The sequence below is a fragment of the Zingiber officinale genome, chromosome 3B (genome assembly GCF_018446385.1).
Source record: "Zingiber officinale cultivar Zhangliang chromosome 3B, Zo_v1.1, whole genome shotgun sequence".
Lineage (NCBI taxonomy): Eukaryota > Viridiplantae > Streptophyta > Magnoliopsida > Zingiberales > Zingiberaceae > Zingiber > Zingiber officinale.
This window is the reverse complement of record NC_055991.1, coordinates 17,595,488-17,606,805: the sequence shown is the minus strand read 5'-3', so window position 1 is coordinate 17,606,805 and position 11,318 is coordinate 17,595,488.

Here is an 11,318-nt window from a genome sequence, read left to right as displayed (position 1 = left end):
TGAAGAGAGAAAATGTGATGAGAGAAAATGAGGAGAGAGAGTATGATATGAGAGATTGAGGAGAGAGAAAGTGCGATGAGAGAGAAAGTATGATAAAAAAGAAGAAGAAAGTGTGTGATGAGAGAGAAAGTGTGAGGTAAGAGAATGAAGAGAGAGAAAATAAGGAGAGTGTATGATGAGAGAGAATATAAAGAGAAAATGGTAGAGAATGTGTGATGAGAGAGAAAGTGTGATGATAAAATAAGGAGAGAGAAAATATGATGAGAGAGAATAAGGAAAGAGAGTGTGAAATTAAAAAATATGAACAAATATACTAAGGGTATTTTTGTCTTAAATTTAATTCACATTCTATTCCATCAAAACCCAAGGGAGGGGTGAGTTTCATCCATACCAAAATTTTTGAATTTCATTCCAAAATCTTGATACCATTCTCATCAACCAAACATAAGATTTGGGAATGAATCTATTCTTTCATTCCCAAATTCATAAATCAAACGTCACCTTCAATTATACGGCTCAGTAATTTTTCGATATATTTTAGAATGATCCTTTTTCAAAATACCTTATAATGTCGATTTTTTATGCAAATATGCATTCAGTTAAAATATTCCAAAAGATATTCATGTAATGTTATTTTTCTGACGTCGACTCAGCTTGCTTGCGGTAGACGTATTAAAAAAATATGTTTTTTTAGAGAAAATAAAATTTATATGAATGCCTAAAAAGTTTGAATATTAAAACTATATTTTTTAGAGAAAATAAAATTTATATGAATGCCTAAAAAGTTTGAATTGATTGAAATCATCTACTTTTAGCACACAGATTAATTTGCAAATTAATTACAGAGGCTTTTTTATAAAAATGATGAATTTTTAATTGGTGTTTGTAAGATATAATTATAAAATTCTCTACCAACTTAAAGTAGTTAAAATCATTGACTTTTAATATTGTAAAATTTCTCATATTCAAATTGATAGAGATTTGGCATAAGATGCTTGTATCATGATTTATAAATTTACTTGGTGCCCCCTTCTAGCTACGCAGCACAATTTAAGTTGAATAAGTTTTTATAATTTACTTTTTTTTTAGAGTATGTAAAATTATCTTAGAGGACTGCTAAGATGGTGAGTTGACTGAGTTCACCCCTTATAAATTTATTTACCATAGATTAGCCCACATGCTCCATCACAAGTCAACACTTCGATAAGGATTGGGAGTACCGACATAGTTCCCTGCTGAACTTGAAGTACTCCCATTTGATATCCTAAGTTCACCATGTAACTCAGTTCTCTAAGTTCCTCATGCGTGACTTGATTTCTTGAGTTTACCCTATAGCTCAGTTTCCAAAATCCTACATGTGACTCGATGTTGAGTTCCCTAGCCAGATCGAGCCCTTATAGCAATTACCTTGGGGGTGTTTTCGAGCTTTATACTCAACTCAATTCCTCAGTTCTCTACTTAATAACAGATCCAAGATGATGCGGGCCATATGTCAGTGTAGACATCAAATGTGTTAGTGTTGGGAGCACAATATTAAACATAAAGTTTTAATGTATTATTAAGATTAAAGTAGTTAAGTTTGTTATAATATGACAAATTATGTCAAGTGTGCAGGAGTAGGTTATTTGACAAATGATAAAATTCTAATAAAACTAGATAAACGAAATCCTAGTTGAGAACCAAACAGTAACTAAGTCCTAGTAGAGCTAAGCATCTAAAGTCCTGATTGAAAGTTAGACAGGAGCTAAGTCTTGGTTGGAAATCAAACAAGAAAATCCTAGTTAAGAGTTAGATGAATTAAGACCAAATAAAGCTAGTTGAGAGCTGAATGTTTGACATACAAGTTCAAGTGAAGTAAGCTAAGAGTTGAAGCGACATATAAGTCCAAGTGATCGGTTGTCATGTTGTTCCTTCTCTACCGTAGCCGAAACACGGAGGGCAAATCCTAGCCAAATTGTAGCGGCAAAGTCGTTGTTGTCCCCATGAGCACGCGGGCCATAGCCACTTTTCCTCTCAGTTGACGCACGTGACCTGCCATTCCAAGCGTTCGTTACCACAGCCCAACCGTCGTCTGCCCTCCTTCTTTTCTCCCTAGTTGTGCGCAGTTGCATGGGACAGTAGTCGGTCGCCCCCTTTTTGCAAATCACCAACACAACTTATGCCATCGCCAACCGCTGCGACTATGAGCTGCCTACTCGGATCCATAGACCCCTAGCTTTGGCATCTCCATCTACCGCTGAGAGTCGCTGGAGAAGAAGAGACACCAAGGAACATTAGGGTAACGTCATTTAATCATCCTTGGTTATCTTGGAATTTTGATTTACAATGTATACATAGATTAATTATGCTAATATGTTATTAATTGCTTAATTAATAACCTAGTTGAATATAAATTTAGTAAACCTGAATTATTTAGGAATTAATTACTTGTGAGTTAGATGATGTATTTATAGTTTGATTATATTAATTGAATAACGAAAAAGTTAGTTTAAACTTGATCAATTACGAACGTAATTGATTGTTAACAGATTTAATTAATTTGATTATTTAGTAAATTCATTAATGCTTAATAAGTTAGTTAACTAATAAGCTTGTCGACTCATTAAAATAAGAGTTTGATGTCTTAATAATGGATTGATAACGTAGATTAATTGCAAGTGATAAGTGGATTAATAGAAAGTAATCAATGGGTTGATAAATTAACTTAATTTTATTACTAGGATTCTTCTAGTATTTAGTTTTGTCTCATGTTTTGTATTTGTAGAATTCGAGCACGAGGTAAATTGTTGACTTGAAGATGATTAAAACGATCTACAATAGAGATGGATAATTCTTCCTTGACCTCTATAGTTTCTTTGACCTCAGTGCATAAGTATTTGATTACTCATTGGTTATATGTTTATCGTGACTCCATTCTATATTTTCTTTGAGATTGATATTTAGTTGTTTGATCTTATTATTATTCTACTTGATATCCATACAGTGGTATCAGAGCATTGGTTTGCTTTTGAGGATTCATTGTCAAGAAAGCACAAGTTAAAGAGCTACAAGATGTCAATGAAGGAGGGACATAGTACTTCACGACCACCATTCTATGAAGGCAGCAATTTTACTTATTGGAAGAGTCGCATGGAACACTATCTTATGACCGAAATTGATATGTGGTTCTCAATCACGGAGGGTTTCATGGCGCCAACTGAAAATGGAAAAATGCTTGAGTCATCAAGGTGGACTGTTGAACAAAAAATGAAGGCTCAAGCAAATGCAAAGGCAATTGTGACTCTTCAATGTGGATTAAGCTCGGAACAACTCAACAAAGTTGGACCTTTTAAAAGTGTCAAGGATTTGTGGGATAAGCTTATTGAACTAAATGAAGGCACCAAGGATTCACGAATTGCAAAGAGAGATTTGTTAATAAATCAACTTCAAAACTTCACAATGAAGGATGGAGAAACGGTAAGCTCACTACATGGGAGATTCAAGGAACTCCTAAATGGTCTTCATTCAGTTGGAGAGAGTGTGGAGAACCGAGATCTCATAAGGTATGCTTTAAAATCTTTCCCAAGAAACTCTTTATGGTCATCCATGGTGGATGCTTATAAGGTTTCAAGGGATTTGTCAATAGTGAAATTAGATGAATTATTTTGTGAACTTGAATTGCATGAGCAAGCTAACACAAGCCATAAGGAGAAAGGTATAGCCTTGGTTGCAGGTGAAAAGGGCAAAAAGAAGCACAAGGAAAAGAAAAAGGAGAAGAAAGAGTCATCTTCAGAATCCGAACAAGATAGTGATAGTGATAGCGATGAAGAGCTATCATCAAGTGAAATGGCAAACTTCGTTCGACGAATGATGAGATATTCAAGGGAGTTTGACAAGAAGGATGTTAAGAAAATCTTCAATGATGAGAAGAGAAAAGGTAAGGGTGCGTTTGGTTTGTACCGTTTTCATTTTCATTTTCTGGAAAACGCGCGTTTTCTAGAAAACAGAAAACGACTTTTTGTCATTTTCTGTTTTTCTAGAAAACGATAGCCAATTTTTTAGAAAACGCGCGCGGAAAACGCAAACCAAACACCGTTTTTCAGAAAACGCGCGTTTTCCAGAAAATGAAAATGGAAAACGCGCGTACCAAACGCCCCCTAAATCTCTTGTGGATTCTAAGAATAAGACCAATGTAATTTGCTATGAATGCAAGAAAAAGGGGCACTACAAAACGGAGTGTCCAAAGTTGAAGAAGCAAGAAGAAAAGATCAAGAAAAAGAAGAAGGCGTTGAAAGCCACATGGGATGACTCGTCATCAAGCTCATCGAAAGAAGATGAAAGGAAGAGCTCAAAGCACATGACTCTCATGGCCTTAAGCCATGTAGAAGATAGTGAAGATGAAGATAGTCATGGAGAAGATGTGGAGTCTTCAAGTGAGTCATCATCTAGTGATGATGAGGTAATTTCTCCCAAGCTTGATAAGATGTATGCCACAATTGCATGCTTAACCAATGCACTAGCTAAATCACAAGGGAAGGTTAAAAGATTGCAAAATGAATTGAAATCACTCAAAAATGAAATTGTCCCATGTGAAAGTTGCATGCTTCATGAAAATGACAAAAGTGATGTTGATGATCTTGAAAAAGAAAATCTATCATTGAAATCACAAGTTGATGATTTTAGATGTGCTCTAGAAAAATTTACTTCAAGCTCAAAATACTTAGACATGATTCTAGGAGCTCAAAGAGGCGTGTACAACAAAGCGGGATTAGGTTTTAAATCACAAGATAAGGAAGTTAAATTCATGTCTCTAATTAGTAGAAATCATGCTTCAAGGGTTAAGGTTGTTCAAGCTTGGGTACCCAAGCAATTTGTTATTGATGCTACCGGACCCAAAGTGTGGGTACCAAAATATTTGGTTCATCGTGTTTAAACAGGCATGCGCAAAGGAGGAGCATCCAACAACATGGTTCGTTGATAGTGGATGCTCTAAGCATATGACGGGGGACTCATCAAAATTTGCATCATTTAGACACAAAAGTAAAGGTACCGATTCTTTTAGTAATAGTGGTGAGTTAAAAGTTATAGGAATAGGAGATATTAGAATTTCCGAAAAATTTGTAATAAAAAATGTGTTACTAATAAAAGGCATGGTTTTTAATCTTTTGAGTGTTAGTCAACTATGTGACTCGGGGTATAGAGTTGAGTTCAACTCGTCTCAATGCCTAGTCAAGCATAGTGAACTAAACACCAATGTTCTCATAGGCCATAGAAAAGAAAATATTTATCAAGTTGAACTATTTGGTGCTACTAATGTGTTTGCTAAGTGTCTCATGTCCAAAGAAGAGGAGATGTGGCTTTGGCACCGGAGACTCGCTCACACCAACATGAAGAATATCAAAAATCTTTCAAAGAAGGAGTTGGTGCACGGATTGCCAAAGTTAAAGTTTTAAAAAGACAAAATATGTTATGCATGTCAAATGGGTAAGCAAACCAAAGCTACTCATAAAGGTAAAAATGTTGTAAGTACCTAAAATGCTTTAGAGCTCATTCACATTGATTTATTTGATAGTAGTAAATATATTTCTTTAAATGGTAGTAGATATTGCTTTGTGATTGTGGATAATTACACAAGATATACATGGGTGTTTTTCTTGAAACATAAGGATCAAACTCTAGATACCTTGATTGCTTTTTGTAATAGAGTAGAAAATGAAAAGGCTCATAAGATAAACAAAATAAGAAGTGATCATGGAGGTGAGTTTGAAAATGATAGATTCACAAGTTTTTGTATGGAAAAAGGCTACAAACATGAGTTTTCAACCCCTAGAACACCTCAACAAAATGGAGTTGTTGAGAGGAAAAATAGGGTGTTGCAAGAGGCCGCTAGGAGTATGTTAAATGAATATTCACTACATAGTTTCCTATGGGCCGAAGCAATTAATACGGCTTGTTATGTCCAAAATCGAACTTTAATACATAGGTTTTTAGGAAAAACACATCATGAATTATGGTTTGGTAAACAACCTACAATTAAGCATCTTAGAGTATTTGGGTGTAAGGTCTATATTCTAAACACCAAGGATCACTTGGGAAAGTTTTCCGCTAAGGCGGACGAGGGAATTCTTGTAGGTTACTCAAGTCATAGCAAGACATACCGAATTTACAACAAAAGATCAAAACTAGTTGAAGAATCACTAAATATTGTATTTGAAGAAAATCCTTCTTTAAACTCTATAAGAACAAACGATGAAGAATTACAATTCGAGTTAGAGAAACTAACACTAAATGAGGTAAATCATCAAGGAGAAGAAAATCAAGAAAGTGATGGTGAGAAAAATGAACCTTTGCCACTTGAACCCGAAATTATAACAAATCAAGATTCAAGACCTACTAGGACTCATGTAAATCATCCCTTAGATCAAGTAGTAGGAGACATTACTCAAGGAGTGAGAACTCGATCTTACTTTAGAAATGACGGAAGTCAAGTTGCCTTAATATCTCAAATAGAACCAAAAACCATTTATGATGCCTTGTTTGATCCGGATTGGATTTTATCAATGCAAGATGAATTATCTCAATTTGAGAGAAGTCAAGTTTGGCATTTAGTTCCTAGGCCTAACAACAAATCAATTATTGATACAAAATGGGTATTTAGGAACAAACTTGATGATAAAGGGATAGTTGTGAGAAACAAAGCTAGATTGGTCGCTAGGGGTTTCAATCAAGTAGAAGGGTTGGACTATGATGAAACTTATGCACCCGTAGCAAGATTGGAGTCAATTAGAATGATGTTGGCCTTTGCCGCCCATAAGGGTTTCAAATTATACCAAATGGATGTAAAATCAGTATTTTTAAATGGTGTTATAAAAGAAGAAGTATATGTTGAGCAACCACCGGGATTTGAGAATTTGGAGTATCCAACCCATGTATATAAACTTAAAAAGGCCTTATATGGACTAAAACAAGCTCCTCGGGCTTGGTATGAACGATTGTCAACATTTCTAGTGTCAAAAGGGTTTCATAGAGGAAAAATTGATCCTACTTTATTCTTGAAAAATAGTGGAAATGATATGTTTGTGGCCCAAGTATATGTAGATGACATTATTTGTGGTTCCACAAATAAAGATTTTTTAAATGAATTCATTAATCACATGGAGAGTGAATTTGAAATGAGTTTGGTTGGTGAGTTGACATTTTTCCTAGGATTACAAATTAAGCAAACAAAAGAAGGCATTTACATTCATCAATCCAAATATGTCAAAGAGCTATTTAAGAAATTTGGGATGGAAAATGCAAAGGAAATATCTACTCCCATGGCCACAAATACTAAATTGGATAAAGACATTGAGAGGAAAGAAGTTGACTCTAAGGTGTATCGTAGTGCTATAGGAAGTCTTCTTTATCTCACGGCTAGTAGACCCGATATACTTTTCGCCGTAGGTATATGTGCTAGGTATCAATCTTGTGCCAAGGAGTCACATTTGAGTACCGTTAATCGTATTATTCGTTATCTCAAGGGGACTCAAAATGTTGGTCTTTGGTATCCTAGAACCGAAACTTTTGACCTAGTGGGCTATACCGATTCCGATTATGCCGGATGCAAATTGGATCGCAAAAGCACTAGTGGTAGTTGTCAATTTCTATGGTCCTCTTTGGTAAGTTGGTCAAGTAGAAAACAACATTGTGTAGCTCTCTCCACAACCAAAGCGGAATATATTGCCATGGGAGAGTGTGTATCACAATTATTGTGGATGACTCATACTCTAGAAGACTATAAACTTACCTATAACAATGTTCAAGTTCTTTGTGATAATGTGAGTACAATCAACTTAACCAAAAATCTCGTTCATCATTCAAGAACGAAACACATAGAGGTTAAACATCATTTATTCGTGATCATGTAACTCGAGGTGATATCATTTTAAATTATGTTGGATCAAAATCAAACTTAGCCGATATCTTCACCAAACTTCTTCCCGAAGTTGAATTTAGCTTTCTTAGAAGAGAATTGGGAATGTGTTGTATTGATTAGATCAAATCCTCCATGGTCACTTTATAGGTAAAGCTTTTAGGGTCTTCACCTTAAATTTTGCCTCTCACAAACACATAGGGTTGCCCTCTTTGTGTGATTTAGATGGGGGTGAGAGATTAGGAACATTTATCTTGGTCATAATGCTTGTTATGATGCATTAAGTTGGTCAAGAAAAATGATTTTCACATGAAACATTTATTTGTCCAATCATAGGGAAAGCAAGTGTACAACTCATGTGCCCGTTGCCCTACGATTATGATTGGAAATTTTCAATTTACCGTATAACAACTCACTTTTGAAACATTGGTTGAAGTGTGTTGTTGGATGGGGATTATTATGAAACAGGTAGATACAAACTTCCTTATATCTTTGAAGTTTTCAATAATTTGTGGTTTTGTGTAAGTTTTCACTAAGGCGATTTTATTTTTATTAAACTTTATTTTTCTTTGATAATTTGGGACATACATATAGTGTCTATGTAAAATTTCGTGAATTTTGGAGTAGTGTACAATTAGTTGTGCTTTTCCAAATCTTGGTTCTGAAAGTTTTTCAGACATGTAGAAATATCAGGCTTCCCAATCGATTGGTCAATTGATTGGGAGGCTCGCACTTGGCCACAGAAGGCATCTGAATCGATCAATGGATCGATTCAGAGCACCTCGATCGATCAATGGATCGATTGAGACGCCCTTTTGATTTTCCACAGAAGGCATCTGAATCGATCAATGGATCGATTGAGACACCCTTTTGGTTTTCTACAGAAGGCGTCTGAATCGATCCTTGGATCGATTCAGCCGTTTTGTTCGATTCTCACAGAAGCCTCATGAATCGATCCACCGATCGATTCACTTGTTCTCAATCGAACGGTCGATCGATTGAGAATTTCGAACCCATATTAAAACCCTAAATCAAATGGTTCTCGAATCGATTCACTTACTCTCATCTCCTCCTTTTCTCTCTCTCGACCACCGTCCTGCCCCAGGCGATTTTCCAGGCGATTCTTCCGCCTGTCTCGCTCGTTCCCTCCGACGAGTTTCTCCGGCGAAGGGAGCTCTTCCACCTGTCTTCCGGTTCTGCTCCTTCTCTCTTGGCGAGCGGGCAGTGTTCTCTCGTGTCTCCGTGACGCAGACCACAATGAGGACTCAAAACCCTAACCCTAAGTAACGTTCTTAACACTTTTTCTAAGTGTTTTTCTTTGATTATTGCTCTTATATTTGACCTAATCCATGTGTGTCTTGTGTGTTTTTGTTTTCTCCTCATGCATTGCATTACGTATTCTGTTCTTGCATTTGTCTTGCCCTCTCTGTTCAGCTGCAAAACCCTTGTTATCTCTTGTTCTTTTGTATTTCTTTCTCAATAGAAAGAAACGAAAAGTGCGTGAATCGGGCGAAGGATCGTCCGTTCCTCCATCCCGTCCTCAACCTCCCACTGATCCTAGGTTTCCTAATGCTGCATTGCAGCAAAACTTTAGCAAAAATACTTTCAAACTAATCACCCCTAGGTCTGTTGATCTCCAGTACTATAGGGTTTCCTGTTTTCATACATACAACCGGTTCAAGCACTACAAGCTTGACTCTTTGTTAACCTGTGAAAGCAGTATCAACGTCGCTCTTGTCTCCGAATTCTATAATAATTTGCACACTTCTGATGGTGTAAATTATCGAACTCGTGTTGCAAAACGGAGCTTGGATTTCTCTTATGAGATTCTTCAGTCTTTTTTAGGTTGTCTACCATCCGATAATGACTTTGTGTTTTATCCTACTCTTCCTGATGAGTTGCCACCACCATTTGAGCATATCAGCATTGCCTCCATGCATCAGTTCTTTTATGGTCGTCCACGTCCGGATGGACCGGATGCTCAAGTTCAAAAATTCTCCTCTCTTGAATTATCGGCTGAGAACGCTGCTTTGTTCAAAGTCATAGTTAACTGCCTCTTTCCCATTGTCTCCCGTGCCTTGGCCGTCCTTCGACCTACTCACATGTTTGCCCTATATGTCATCCGTCATTCCCTGGACATCAACATTGCCTTGAACATCTTTCATTGCATTATTCATTTCACTCAGCCAGTGAAAGAGACGATTCACATGCCTTTTGGGCACATCATCACAGACTGGCTGGAGTTTATGAAGATCGATGTCTCTCGAGGATGGTTGGAGCCCATGACTGTGGCCTACTCACGGATCTCCTCCCGTTCGTTCACGAAGTCAGGCTTGGTGGGTGGTCCAGGGGGAGTTCGGTGGCGTGATGGCCGTGCTTTTGGCGAGGGACCTAGGGCTCGTCGCAGGGGGGATGCACAGGCAGTGGCTCCTGCGAAGGATGAGGCTGAGGAGGAGTTCCACGGGCCAGCTTTTCCGACTTTTGAGGAGACGGTTTCCACTCGCCTTGAGGAGCTAACCCTGGAGGTAGCCAGCCTGCGTACCACGTTGGATACCATGGTCCAGCAGCAGACTTCGATGCAGGCGACTATGGATACCGTGGTCCAGCAGCAGAGTTCGATGCAGGTGACTCTGGATACACTAGTGGACTTAGTGGGCTCGTGGGTGACGGTTCACCCGTCTCAGTCTGGTCCATCCACCGCCCCTGTTCCCCCTGCTGAGGATGCCCCTGCTCCTGACTCTGCGGCGGTTCCTGCTCCGGCTACTACATCCGCTCCAGCTGTTGATCCTGATCCCACTCCTCCGGGAGACGAGCTTATCGAGTTTTATGTTCCTATGTGATATGTTTTTATTTGTTGTATGGATGGTTGTTCTGGAGTCCCTTTTTGTGAACTCTCTTTCATTTTGAATGTATGATATACTTTTATGATAATCTCTCCTTTTGGTTCTACATTTCAGTGTTGTTATGTTCTGTTGATATATGTGTGTTTTAGGGGGAGCACTCCTCGGATTTATCGTATTTGCTTTGTGCACTTATTGAGGGAGAGTTATTTGCTTTTGATTTTTGACAAAGGGGGAGATCTATGTTGAAGTTCATGCTTATTGCTTATGCTTATCTCAGTAAATTAAAATCAAGCTTACTGCAATTATGCAATTATTATTTCAGCAAGCTACAATCATTATTTATCATTGTTTTGGAAACTAGCCTAAACTTAAATAGATTGTCAAACATCAAAAAGGGGGAGATTGTTGGTGCAATCATGCCCTGGAAGTTTCAATGTGTTGACAATTATTTAAGTTTAGGTTAATACGATGGAACTAACATGCATTGTGAGTTTGCATGAGGAGTTTCTTGCAGGTCAGAAGACCAGATGCAAGAGAAGTCCAAGAAGGTTGAGAACTGAATTCTTGGCAAAAAGAGTTCTTGC